Source organism: Colossoma macropomum, unplaced genomic scaffold (genome assembly GCF_904425465.1).
Source record: "Colossoma macropomum unplaced genomic scaffold, Colossoma_macropomum, whole genome shotgun sequence".
Classification (NCBI taxonomy): domain Eukaryota; kingdom Metazoa; phylum Chordata; class Actinopteri; order Characiformes; family Serrasalmidae; genus Colossoma; species Colossoma macropomum.
The window spans coordinates 10,103,528-10,118,960 of record NW_023494804.1 but is presented as its reverse complement, the minus strand read 5'-3'; the positions used below and the strand labels follow the sequence as shown (position 1 = coordinate 10,118,960).

At 38.5% G+C, this 15,433-nt stretch overlaps 1 protein-coding gene across 1 annotated transcript in view; it reads right to left on the bottom strand.

Annotated features, from left to right (window-relative positions):
• apc (APC regulator of WNT signaling pathway) overlaps positions 1-13,873 on the bottom strand; it is a 47,417-nt gene extending 33,544 nt beyond the window's left edge. The window contains exon 1 of the mRNA XM_036594272.1: positions 13,643-13,873. The gene's annotated coding sequence lies outside the window, so the exon portion shown is untranslated. The remainder of the gene's footprint in view (positions 1-13,642) is intronic.
• Positions 13,874-15,433: the final 1,560 nt, after the last annotated feature.

The window sequence follows — 15,433 nt, the reverse complement described above, 5'->3', positions numbered from 1 at the left end:
TTCAATGGAGCAGCAGTGAACAATACAATACAGCAATGAGTTCGATTTTCCCATCTTTTGCTGTCGACTATGGTGGTAAAACAGCCCCAATGTTTTTTTGTTTTGTTTTGTTTTTTGGGATTCATGAACGCTGAAAGTCTCACTGTTGAGATGCATCCAGTATTATATAACCAAAAAATTAGAAGAGTACGGAGCATCTTCCAGACTTTTTTCCACCAATTGACACTCCCCACTGATAATATCCATTTTCATCAGTAACGCTATCAAGGCAACTTTCTATGGCCGCAGAAAGTCTGATGCATTTTTTTTTAAATAATATAAGTGATGTAATTTCTGTAGATCTATAATTTTATTGCAGTTTTGTTTTTAGATGATTACTTTTTTTATACATCCTCTTAATAAAAAATGTAGTTGCTGTTATAACATTGTTATTCCCCTGCTAGAGGTGAGGTTTGCGTATATTTAACAGTTCTTTTGTTAATTTAACCATATGAGTATCTTCAGATAACTGCTTAAAATGTATCGGCACTGGATAGATGTTTAGATTTGACTGACATTTCAAACTGATGTTTGATGTAGCAGAACGTTTAGGTAACACTAAGAAACAGCACTAAAATGTCTATTTTATTTATTTTACTGCATTGGTGACCTTAAAAAAATAAATGTTATATTTCTCCACAGTGATAATCCAAGTAGATGTATTCTCAATGTCCATATTTCATTAAATGTTTGTACCACCAGCTTAACCTCTAATTATTCGTCAACAGATAAGTCAGTTGGGTCCTAGTTTGCACATATAATTTGGCCTGTATGTTGCTCATTCCTGCAGCCATACATTCCGCACAAGCTTTACGCTGTTCTGTCAGAACTAAATGCAAGATTAATTTAATCAAAATGAATATCAATTAGCCCTACAAAATTACACCAGTCTCCTTCTATTATAATAATCAGATCTGCAATTAATCCTATATGGCCATCCATAGGATACTGCAATTGATGGCAGCACTTTACAAATGGCTTGGACTGATCACAGGCAGAAGCAGCCAACTGCCACAGAAATCTGCTGACACATATCTGCTGACACACATTCAGAGAATAAACAGTCAATAGGGAAATAATGTTCCACAGCAGGGAAGAAAACAGCGATTAAGACATTTAAATTCAGACAGAGCAAATATGTCAAACAGCAAAAAAACATTTCAGTGAAAGTCTAAACGTTGCATCGTTTTATAGCACTGTGCATGCATTACAATAAACACTCTGAAGAGACGACACTTATCAAGCAAGGGCAAAGCAAAGCAAGAAAAGCAACTAAAATGGTCGACACCACGACAAAAGGTTTGATGCAGCAAGGGGAGCTACAAACCACAAAAAAGCAACACCAAGAAGAGGATTAGCAATGCCTCATGAATATTTTATTGGGTTTACAATATGCATCCTTACATCAGGTTAGCACAGATTTAAATGCTCAAAAAATGATGCAACCTCAATTATATTTTCACATTATGTGCAAATGATCAACACAGATAACTGCAAGTGGAATCCATTTTGTTAGAAGGCTAGGGTTTTTGTATTCATGCTGGTCACTCGAGGTGCAGTACTGTGCACGAGCATGCAAGACTATGGTTACCCCCCTCTCGGCAAAGCCCGACTGAAAAATCCTGCAGTCAGCTGCAAGAGCGTAAATGCCCTTCCCTTCAGTCCACAAAGACACAGTGGGCAACTACTTATTCCCATTAGTGCACACCTTGAATCCTGTTTTGTGCAGCATAATTCATTCTGGAAACGACAATTCAGCCTGGAAATAACATTTTCAAAGGTCAGATTGTGTTTCATGGATAATTCCTGGAAAAAAATGCAACCGCCACCATGACACATCTGCTTTGTTAGAGCACCGCTGGTAAATCGGCGCAAAACCTGTGTACCAGCCCCTCTCCCTGCCACCATCTTAGCTATAAAAGCTTACATTGAATTCTTCAGTCCAAAGCTCTATGAAACGTTTTTTTGGACCTTGTCCTCTTTTTGCTCTCCTCCAGTACAATGACTCCCCCCTGCCCCTTTTTTCTTTAAACTGCAGAACGCTTGCAGTCTCTCAGTGATAAAGCAAGAATCGGCGTACACATCCCCCACACCCTGCCTGTCTGCCTCTCTCAACAAGCAACCATCAAAACAAAAGGCTTAGAGGAACCGCCTTGCTATTCACACAAAACGCACTATTCTTACTCCCGCAGGAGCTGCTCTTAATCCGCATGGAAAGACGGAAGCGCAAGACGCCGTGTCTGTATGATCTGTACCTCCTGTAAAAGGGAGGTAAAAGGAGAAACCTACCCCATTTCGATACCAGTGACAGCCTCCATCCCATCTCCCCTTCAACTGTGTCATTTGCACGAGAGCATCCAGCCAGCCTGGTCACATGGGCGCAGATGGGAGCCAATCAGAAGGCACGCCTGCCCAGGCTGGTGGTGCAGTGGCTGATGCTGGCTGGCCTGCTTCCAGCCCAAAGCACAGCTGCTTTCCCCGAACTCAATTAAAGCTCTTATGGGGGAGTGGAACGGGTGGCAGCTCGGGGCGAGCAGGGGGGTGGGAGAGGGGTGACAGGTCATTATGCCTGAAGGTCATTTGATGGAGCAAACGGGTCAATAATGCAAAGCCAACTATGCTCATATTACAGACCAGAACTAAATAACACCAAATGCAGTGTTATAAACAAAATAAATGACACCACATAACCAAGGCTATTCCTGACTAGGGACTTTCTTGGATGACCAAAAGGTTTGATTTTGGACTGAATCACAGCAACACTAAAAACTAATAAAGGAACATGACTTCATAACACGACTAATAAAACTTGAATCTATATACACCATGTGTCTCCTAATACTATGGCAAAGAACACCTAGCAAATGTTCCCTGACTTTACATCACTGACAAAATTAATGGTTGTTGGTACAAGTTTTACAAGAAAAATCTGGAGGGGGGAGGGGAAGTAGGCGTTATGGCCAAAAATGTATATCTAAAATATGGAAAATTAAGACTGTTGACAGTATATATGGTGGTATAGTTTATCCATGTAATTTTTTTTCCTGACAAAACTATTTTAGATGCTTAAGTAACCCTATTAACAATGGTGTACTATTCTGGAATGTCCCATCCCTTTTAATACAAGCAATATCTAACAACTGAAGTAAATCTAAAATATTTTTAGTGGTCAATATAGCAAAAAAACAACAATTAACAATGCATAGACAAATGTCAGTATTGCTTTCTTACCCTAATGAAAGCAATATAAGTGCAGGTAAAGTGCAAAGTGTTCAGGATACAAGCTGAGAGACTCCATAGCTTCTCAGCTAATTGCGGCATCATTTAAAACAGCTGACCGAGCGAGGGGTGCCCTCTAGTCTTCATGCTAGGCTAACAGTTAACAGCTAACCACAAGAGACCCTCCCCCAACACACTCTTTTTTTCCCCCCTCCTTAACTCATTATATTCTGATGTCTGCAGCTTTAACAACAAACTGGACTAACTTGGTTCAGACTGCAACTCACTGCATTAGCACATTTTGCACTGTTTGTTTGTTGTATCATCTGTGTTTATTTGTGGCATAGCAGTACAACAGTAATGACAAAACTAACATGTTAAGAAGAATTTTAATCAGTATTACAGATGAATCAGTAATCACCCACTACTACTCTAAATTAAAGTAAGAATTTCCTTAAACAGCAAATAACCTCTCAATACACTGCCATTCTGAAATCAATGTTTTCAATAATTTAATGCCTAAGCCTAATAACCTGCCAATGCACATATAACATAAGGTAAATGCTAGTACTACGCAGTTTCACGTTTCCAATATTTTCAGTGCACTACAAATTAATTACAAAACGTTTTAGATTTTTACCATGTCCATAATGATAAAGTGAGGTGTGGATTGTTCAAATGCAATCAAGCTGGACAAAATTTAAGAATTGCGAGAATAAAATTACTAGAATGGCTTTTATTTGCCAGACACTTTGATTAGAAATTAATATTATCAGATAATCACCATGAGATGATACCATCGCTCTCAAAACACTTGGCATACTAAATAAAACATCAAATGATTTTTTATATAGTGTATTGTTTTATAAAAGTTTGTTTAGCTGAAAGCTGTAATAACAGCCTTATGTCTTAAATCATCTCTTCCGTCTTCCGTTTTGTTGGCTTTACTTGGGTTGCAATAGGTGTTAATACCACTTCAGAATGCATTCTTGAAAAACTGATAAACTGATCTGCATTCATTTAAACTTATGCGTGAACTGAATGACAGCTTTTTCTTGAATATCTTTAAAGACTAATTTGTATAAGCGTACTTTAAAATGTGTAACTAATGTAAAACACAATGACTGGCACAGTGCAGGCATTACAAGATCTTAATGGACTCATTAAGCCCACTCCAAGTCTCCTTCAGCAGACTCCCATCAATCACAAGTAGAGAAGGATGTCCAGGAGAACCAATGGTAGTCAATAAACAAAACACGCCTTCTAACAATTGTCAATAGCTGCACCGAACAAACATACCTTAGGGTAGGATTTAGTCTGCAAAGAAACCAACTGAAAACAGGTCTGCAGGAAAGCACTATGATCAAGACTTATAATAAAAAAATAAGATTTATAAAAAGGTCCCAGTCTGGACAATCAATCCACTGGTTGGTCATGTGAATTTCTAAAGTAGACTATAACAGGCTAATAAGAGCAGTAAGCGGTAAGTCAAACAGAAGTACGATGGCATATTTTGCATACTTTTGCAAAACAGGCCAGCATAACACACGGAAGAGAGTGTCTGCACCTGTCCAAAACAATCAAGGGATATTAAAAGATGTTTACATTCATTTGCACTTAATATTTATTATTAAACTGCACTATTTGTAAGCAGAAACACTATATACACACACACACACACACACACACACACACACAATATATATATATATATATATATATATATATATATATATATATATATATACACACACATATATTCATTTTATATTAGCTTATATTTCTGTTTTATTCCTAGCTTATTCTTTGTTTATGCACCATTAGGATTGCTGCCCAATTTCGTTGTACTCTGTGCAATGACAAAGTATCTTGAATCTTGAATCAAAGGAGTCCCTAACAAATCACTATTTACAGTGCATAAAATAAAGTATATAAAATAATATATACATAAACAATGCTGGGGGGCTGCTAAGAGCTATATTTTAGGGGTGGTTCACTCTGACGTACTGGTCAGAGCAGAGGCAAGAGAAAGAGGAATGAACTGACTGCATGCCTACTTACAACCCACAGATACTATTCAATGTGTGTACTACAACACAAAGAAGAATGACAAACTCATAACCAAAGTGCTGATGGCTAAGCGCTAAATCACTAATAACTCACTATGGCCTTAAACTAAACTACGTCTGGGTGACGTACCCAACAAGGATCATACACTTATAGCGCAAAGTGAGAGAGCAGGGCTTTTTTTCCATTTTTCAGCATCAAGGAAAGAGCAAAAAAATCTTTATCAGAGCTTCTATTCTTTTACCGTATCTTTATTTCAGTTTTTCCTAGACCTCTGTGGGGATATTCATCCACACTTCCAAAGCTTAGTCTTAGAAGTTGTTTGCATTTTCTGCTTCTCATGATCCACATAATCCAAAACACCTTCAGTTTTGTTGAGGTCTGGACTCTGGGGTGGAAAGTCCCACATTAGCTGCTTATTTGATTTCTAAATTTCTTCTCTTTGTCTATTTTTCTTTCTCACTTATGACTTCTTGACAGCTATTCATCTTTTCAGATTCAAAGCATTGAGTCATCTTTTCACAGTGGAAGGATGGACAGTAAACACTTTGAGTAAGCTTTAAGTGCTGCTTATTTAATGGCGACAGTTTTGGTGGCCTACTAGGTCTTGCACAGTTGTTAAGAGTCTCATTTCCTCTTTCTTTTAATGAATTCAATGTCTTGAACTTTTAGAAACTTTTTTCATTTATTTTCTTTTGACTTTCCACTTCCTCATGCAAGTGGATCATCTAATGTGTCTTCTCGGAAAAATCTCCTGGAAAATGAATAACTTGCACTTCATGACTGTTTCGCAAATTAAATAAATGAATGTGGGTCTCTGTCCTCTGCACAGAATGGTACATGTCATGTCATAACAGTCAGTAAAGGACACAACAGCACACATAAATAGAATGAACTTCAACATGACATTCGCCTGATCCAACCAGTGTAAACTATTTTGCTTAACAAAAAACAATGCAGGCCTCTTTACTTACATAAGGTTCACTAATGTGTTCCAAGTACTGTAATCACAATACACAGCAATTTAATAGCAATATAGTGTTTAGTCCATTTCATGTAGCCCTACTGAACAGCATCTGCTATTTCATATCATGAAAATATCACTCAAAAAAAATATATAAAGATCTTGCAGCAGAGGAGGGCAATATGAAATCATTTATCATTATCGCAATAATTTACTTCACTACATCACAATATTTTGATATTTTTTAATCTGGCACTACTGATTCTTTTTTTTGTCTGTTCCAACTTATATGCTGTCCAAAAAAATAACTAATTATATTGCATATTGCGAAAATTTCTTCAGCCCACAATAAATACAGATAGATAGAGAGACAGACCAACCAGAAGTTACTTCTGTGCCCCATTATGGACGTTTACATGGTCCCAAAAGGTCCAAGTCACCTCACTTTGACCTATGTATCTTTCGATATCTTCATATACATGAGTGACTGAGCGTGAACTTCATTAACTCATTATTTTGTACTTGACACTGTTATGACACTATTTGACACTCAGGCACTTTAATGTCCTGATATGCTATAATTTGGGGTTTTTTTCCAGATCCACATGAGGGCCAGGACAATCTCAAAAAGAATTTGGTGGCAATAATCATGAGTTTGAGGCTAAATCTACAAAAGAAAAATCAAATTAGTAGGGAACTAAAAATAATGAGGAAAAATTATGACAATTATTTGACAAAATAGCACCACAGTAAGGCAAGCAACCTGAAACAGATGTAATCTAATATTTGGGCCCAATTTAAATCTAACTGTACCAGCATGCTTATATTATACCTTATATACTGCATGGGAACAAAGTAAACACGCCAGTCTAGTCTAGATAGTAATTACACCCTGCAGATTTCAAGTAAAGATTATTGTGCTTATTTCAATATACAGATATCTGATCTCATCTCAGTAATCCTTTACTCAATCGGATATTCAAACAAGCTGGAAATGAAAATAAATAAATAAAGGGATGGTATATTATTTTGCAACTTTTAAAAAAGGCTTTGACTCCGATGTGGAAACAATAAGGAGGTCAGGACATAACGATATGCACTTCAAGAAAAAATGCCACATCTTTGCAGAAAAATATTTGAGGTATATAACAGTACTGTATCTCATTGTATCATATGCTTGCAGCGTAACTAACAGGTTACCTTTTAGCTAGCATGTTAGCTTGGGGCTAACATATTAGCTTGCGGTTAAAGCATCAGTCTGGAACACTAAGCATAGCTTTTGTTTTAAGTACTGTACTTTTGTAATGCTATAACATGCCTATTTTAACAAGCAAGCAAAAGATTCCACGCACACAAGGCTGTTGTTCTCGAACCAGTCTATAAGCTGCACGATTCGGCGCTATCTGTACCATCCAACCCCAGACCCTCTTTGTGTTACTGTGCATCAGTGCTAGTGTAGCAGAATTTTCCACCCAGAATTAGAACCTAAAGAATTACTGCCACTGAATAAGGCCTTGTCAACATTAGGCTAAATCACATTCAATGGCCTGGACGTTTTCTAACCGAGGAGATGAATGGACAGCCTGGAAGGAGGAGGATGTACTCTGGTGGGTTTTCTCTCTTTTCATGTAAATTAGGTCTGAATCTCTGAAAGACTTGAAAATGAACATTGGCAGAGACCCTTGTTCAACAGCACTCTCTTAGAGCTGCCCTCAAAAGGAATGTCCCACACTTTATCCAGCGTGTGGGAAAATGTTCAGTGGTTGGGGAACTAACAAAAATGAACATTTCTGCTACACAATTAAGCCTAAATAAAACATTTTTTTGGTATTAAACACCTCCACTGTCCACATGGCTGAAAACTAAGGTCCCTCATGTTGCAAATAAGAATCTATTTTATATTCTAAAAATATAAAATAAGTAAAAAGCAGAATTGTCATCATGCCTTAAGCTGTAGACCCGGTATTTTGAACTGCTGATGAGACATCTAATTATCTAAATCTAAAAAATGTATGTTCACTCATGCAAAATTAGATCAGAATTGTATCTTTATTCATAGACATCACCAGGACAGTAGCTGGATATAACTAGTTTTATCAAGAGAGCATTTATTTGCTTAGAAAAACACCAATACTGCAATAAGTACGAATGAGATTGATGCAATAATGAGTGATCTTTGTCAGTTTGTTTAGTTAACCATTTCCAAAACTATCCTAATGGCAGCCTAATACTATTTGCAGTTATCATTCAATACCTGGTCTGGCTAGGTAATCCTATATGATGTTAAATCTAGTGTGCTGGTGATGAAATTTAATAAACTTGCAATTGCATGGGCATCTGGGATAAATCTGGAACCAAAGCTGTGTTCTTCAAACTAGCTCACAAGATATCAACTACTTTTACTGTATTTCTTCTAATAATATACACTGGTTGTACAAGCATGACCACATTTCTAGCCAAGATATATGGTTTTACATAATGTACTTGGGTGCCTATGACCTTTGCACATTAATGTATATTTAACATCAGCCTTGACTTGCACTATGTGGCCAAAAGAATGTGGACACCTGGCCATCACACCCATATGAGCATTTTGGGCTTCTCATTCCAAAACCATGGGCATTAATATGAAATTGGGTTCCCCTTTTGTGGTTATGACAGCATCCACTTTTCTGATAAAAATCTTTCTACAAGATTTTGCAGTCTGTTTTGGACAGTTTCTGAGTCTGTGTGAATGTATCCAGTCAGTAATGTTCCAGTTAATCTCAAAAGGTGTTCAAAGGGGTTCAGGTTAGAGATTTGTACAGGCCAACGAAGATTCTCTAGAAAAAAAAAAACTCATCAAACCATGTTCTTATAGATCTCGGTTTGTGCCCAGAGGCACAGTCATGCTGGAACAAGAAAGGGTCTTCCCCAAACTGTTGCCACAAATTTGGAATCATATAACTGTCTTTTTATGCTGTAGCATTAACATTATTTACACTGGAACTAAGGGGCACAAACCTTGAAAAACAGCCTCGGACCATTATCCCTCCTCAGCCAAACTTTACTATTGGCACCATGCATGACGGCAGGTAGCGTTCTCATGGCATTCGCCAAATTCTGATCACTCAGACTGCCTGATAGTGAAGTGTGATTCATCACACTCCAGAGAACACATTTCCACTGCTCCAGAGTCCAGTGGCAGGGTGCATTACACCACTCTAGCCAATGCTGGTCATTGCACATAGTGATCTTAGGCTTGTATGCAGCTGCTTGGCCATGAAAACCCATTTCATGAAGCTCCTGACACATGTGCTGATGCTACTTCTAGAGGCAGCTGCAACTGCAGTTAAGTGATGCACTAGAGGACAGGCAATTTTACACGCTACGTGCTTCAGCACTTAACGGCCCCGCTCTATGAGCTTGTGTGGTCTACCGCTTTGTGGCTAAGCTGCTGTTGCTCCTACACACTTCCATTTCACAATAATTGACCAGGGCAGATCCAGCAGGGCAGAAGTTTCACAAACTGACTTGTAGCAAAGGTGGCATTCATGATAATGCCAAGTTTAAAGTTACTGAGCTCTTCAGTACGACCCATTCTACTGCCAATGTTTGTCTATGAAGACTGCATGACTATGTGCTTGATTTTATGCACCTGTTAGCAATGAATGTACCTGAAACACCTGAACTCAATATTTAGGAGGGACGTCCACATACATTTGCACATATAGTGTATGTACATGAAAAATATCCAGTATTGGCATCAGCCTACAATTCCCTTATCAGTGCAGCCCTAACAGTAAAAGATGGCAAAACACCTCAAAGCTCTTAAGATCGCCCCACCACGTCAGGTCATTTATCGAAATAAAATGAACGATGGCAAGAGCAGAACTTATCTTTATTAGCAAGCTACTGCATAAGATATGCAGCCTAATCTGCCTCTGTGTGATGAATGAGAAAAAAACAAGTACAAGAGCCACCTCAGAAACACGAGCGCAAGAGGACCTGACGTATCTCGTAAACATGCAGACCTTCAAAGGGTTCAAAAGACCTGCAATCTAATCTCCCCATCAATCTTTAGCCACATTTGACAAAGGAAGCCAGGTTCCACCACCAGATCAAGCAATCATCCAGACACAGCATGTCAAATTCTCACAGACAAGCCCCAAAACACTATTGAGTTTTCTACAGCAAAGCACTTCATCACACCACAGAAGTTGTTTGCTTCAGCAGAAGGGGCTTCACTCACAAGAGGAGTTTTGTTCTGCGAAACTTTCCAAACAACTTCTCACATCAGTTTATTTGAATTTTCTTTAGACTCATCTTTCCACATTTGGACAGTTGTCATTTATGGTTTCTTCTCCATTGACCAGAGGTAGGTAGAGCAGCTGAAATCCATGAAAGTACTGAAACACATAAAATAATGACAAGTACCATTCCAGAAAACAACTTGAGTTGAAGTAAAAATGTAGCAGGTCGAACAAACTGAGTAACGTCTAAAACAGCAGGGGAATGTCTTAGCCCAGGGGTACACAACTCCAGTCCTGGAGGCCACAGCACAGCCACTAAACCTGTCAATTAACAAATTAATGAGTTGTTAAAATTAGTTTGGTTGCTGCTGTTACATCTGTCAGCTTCAACTATTAGGCCTATTCCTGTTTTTTGCCCCCTGTTTAATGTCTGCTCTTAAAGTGAACCTGAACCTAGTTTTGCAGTACCGTGTATGTACGTAATATTTGAGTATGCAAATCATAGCACTTTTGCTTCTGTTCTACTATATTTAAGAGTAAAAGTCTACTGAGCTGGTCTCACCTCTGATATTTGAGGTTGATCATTTTATTTTAGACCACCAAAAGTATGGACAGTACTATGAAGAGTGCATAACAGACTTCAGTTCCTGTGCTGATAAGTCACCAGCACTATTCTTGGACATCTCCTTTCCCAAAGCATCGAGGTACAACCTGCATCTGACATGTTGCCCCCCCTTACCTAACACTAATGCATCTGATCCAGCCAGTCAGGGACTTCTAGAGAAGGTAATTGTCTGGAGCCGGTGTGGCAGATTGTGGCTGGAACTAGACTCTGCAGGAAGGTAGATCCTCCAGGACCAAGGTTGGTGGCCAATTTGATAGTTGTCAGATGGGCTAAGCCAGGGATGCTCAACTCCAGTCCTGGAGGGCTGGTGTAATTTTTTCCTGGAAGGTTCTTTACTGTGGTGGTTTATATTACAACTTGCTCACACAGCACAACTTAGTACAGCTTCAAATCTTTTTCCAGTGGTGGCGAGTGGAACCAGACATCCAAAATGTACCTCAGAAAGCTATTACATGAACTGGTTGTGAATACTTTGCCTAATGCCAGAGACCCTGTTTTGCAATATTTTTGAGAAATGTACTTATTTTAAATACATTCATGGCGAGAGGTACATGCAGGATGGTGCAAGGCAAAATAGTATGTGTTCAAATTTGCCAATATTTTACCAGTACCAACATTACATATAAAAACACATGTAGGGTAGTAAATAAAATAGCTATGTCGTGACATCTGGTTCCTATCACCACCATTGGTAAGAAATCTGAAATGGTAAGTTTCTCTACAATTGTCCTTTTCACAGCAAACCAGCATGAAAGACTTCATGCACATGTCAACGACTAAATTATGTTGAAATTTAGAAAAATCAGTGAATTTCACCTTTAAATACTTTTAATTGTGTGAATGTAACTAGTTAATACCCACCTCTGGCTCTGAAGTGCTAACACAACAACAAAAAAACTGAATAATGTACTCACAGTCGACAGATGTAAAGGCAGCCACCAATAGAAATATTTCTCTACTGGCTGAATTCCTTTCTCGGGTGGTCCATGTTACAACTTAGTCACAAAGTACAACTTGGTGTTCTTTCCACCACTTTGTTTTCCTACTGAAACCTCGAAGTGACATTAAGAGCCTGGGACATAACTGCTAAGTGCGAAACCCTGGGAGTGGGTTATGGACCAACACTCTTGGCTTTCAGGCACAGGCTGCTGCTACTGCTGCCCATACAGGAATCTGATATGTAGCCACAAATGGACATATCAGAAAGAGTCAGTCATATATTTTAAATTATACGCACATATATGTTGTGTACACAGATGTAAGCATCAAATAATGGTCATATATGCATAACATATGGATCACTCATATCGATGCTACTTCCAAAACGATAACTTTAGAGGAGAATGTCCTTAACTTTGAATAGAAGTTAATGGAAATACATCTTATTCAAGAAATCTTAGTGCCGTTCTACTGATCTAATTGTCATTTTAGCATGTTGTAAATGGCACCTGGCATTTTCAAATGATGTAAAAAACAAAAATGGAGAAGTTTTGTTCTGACAGCAGCAATATAAGTCTATGTATGCCTGATAGGATGGTGAATACATACTATGCATAATATATAGATCATATATGTCTGATACATGGCTGAATCTATCCTAGTATAGTTATAACTATTACTATTACCTGCATTTGTTCAAATATTAAACTATTCAGATGTGTTATTTCATGCTTTAATGACTTTATTGCACAGCTTACAAGAGTTTAGTTATGAAGCTATTATACTACACTTCATTACAAAGTACGTTGAAGAAACAAAAAAGGTGCACAAAAAAAACGTACGTAACATAAAGCCAGCATATATGAGTACTATATGCCATTCATACAGTCATATCATACACTGTTGTAAATATATTATGCACATATGTTTGTATATGTTTATGGCTGAAATATATGTCCTACATTTGAAAACAGCCAATTTCAAATAAGTTGGTACGTATGTCACATATACGTCCATATGTGGCAAATGTACGTTGGATATATAAGGGAACCCCATATATACACTACAATGTGTCACATACTTGAACTCTAGATATAACCATATATTATATTTTTGTTGTTGCCAGTATATTTTGATATTTTGCTCAGTTCGCCTTCCAAACCTCAGCGTGTATATTTTAGACAGCTTTTCTGGGAGCCTGTCGATGATGGCACCTGGTGAGGGAGCCCACACGGGCGAGTGGCCAAGAAGCAGCGGTTGAGGAGCTTTAGCGTTCCCGATGTAGCTCGTCTTGTTCGGGAAGGGGTTGGTGGTGCTTAGAGCAGCCTGGTGGACTTCAAATAACTCGGATAAAAGGGTTCGTGGCTTCAAAGAACACTTAATTTGGAAATACCAGAAGAAAAAAACCTAGCCACTCCAAGCGAAGAGCGAAAAAACACTACGAACACGTTAAAAACAACAGAAGAGTAAGTGAGTCTGCTGGCGGCAGCTGCAGCGTTACTTTGTGTTTGCTAACTTAGCTTAGCGCGTTAGCAAGGTACGGCAGTTTCTTCTTACCTGCACAAACATTCATCCACTTCGCCGAAGTTTTCCCCACTCTAACTCCTCGAGCAGAAATTATCCACTGGACACATGATGTTTGTCCATAAAGACCAGCAGACCTCACGCTGTTCAGTAACACAGTCACTTCTCCGCGTTTCGAGTAAAACTTTTTTCTTTTGTGTCTGAATTTCGAGCGAACACCGTTTACTCTGGACTCTTACGCCATGATGGGATTCATCGCTCTCCTCCTGCGCATGCGCACTGAAAAGCCCAAACGTGCCACCTAGCGGCGAGACCCGTTTAAAGGGCAACTCCAACGATTTTTCAAAATTTCTGCATAGTTGAACGGTTAAGATGTAAACAAAGGCATCCAGAGTAGTTTGGTGTGAATGCTCCGTTCTAGAGAAACATCCAGTCGGATTTTCTCACAGTAATGGTGATAGGAACCAGACTTCCACCTCTGAAAGCTCCTTCGCAGAAAGTTGTTACATGAAATGGTTATGAATGCTGATGTCTGAGACATTGTTTTGGCCTAAAACGTATTATAATCAATGTATTTTAATCTATTCATGGTGGAGGGATATATGGCAGGTGTTCTAAAGCAAAATAGCCCCCCCCCCATGTATATTTTTTTTTCAGATTTATCACTATTCTACAATCAACATTACACACAAAAACTCAGAAGACACTCGTGGGTTCAATGGTGGTTTCTGGACAGTAAATAAAATGCCTAAATTTGTGCTGTAGACATAGTGACCCCTGGTTCCTATCAGCACCATTGTAAAGAAATCTGAGTCAGTAAGATTCTCTACAAATGAACCATTTCGAACCAAACCACTCTGAATGACTTTGTTTACATCTCAACCACTGAATTATGTAGACATTTTAAAAAATCTGTGGAATTCCCCTTTAACCCTATACTGTCCATCAGTGTCCAGACCCCTCTTACAATTAGCACATTCAGCTGTTTTAATATTTTGATATGAAACGGGCCGTTCTGGAGAAACGTATTGAGTTGGAATTGGTCACAGTGGTGGCGATAGGAACCAAACGTCTGACATGTTAAATGCCTCTAAAGGTTACATCACAAAAAGCTATTACATAAAATAGTTGTAAATACAATATCTGATGTAAGTGACATTGATTTATAAAAGTACTTAAGGGGAATTTCACAAGTTTTCCATACAGTTTAAGCACTGAGATGTGAACAAAGTCATTCAGAGTGGTTTAATTGTAGAAAAAGACTACTGACTCAGATTTTCTTTACAGTGGTGCTGATAGGAACCAGGGGTCATGATGTCTACAACACAAATATAGGCATTTTATTTACTATCCAAAACCAGCAGGGAACCTACATGTTATAGATGGTAAAACAGTGGTAAATCTCCTACGTAGCTGCACATGAGCTTAAGGTCCTCATGCCCAGTACAAAGCTTCGACTAGAGGGGTATAAAGCCCCCCAGCTGTGGAACTGCATTCTCTTCTGCAAATCTTTGGGTTGAATTAGGGTGGAGTTTCTGACCCAGAACTCATCATCCAACACCAGCACCTGACCTCACTAATGCTCTTGTGTCTGAATGCAATCAAATCCTCACAGCAATGTTTCAACATCTTGTGTAGTGTAGTGTAATTTGTCTATGTAAATAAAATGGTGCATCATTTCTGCTTTTATTTTAACATAAGTCATCAATGATGTGTTTGTAAGATATTTTTTCTGCCAATATTGTGATTCACACAAATTATGTTAAAAAACAAAAAACGACAACAGAAAGAACAACATATTTGTGCTGCCCCTTGCGATCTGAG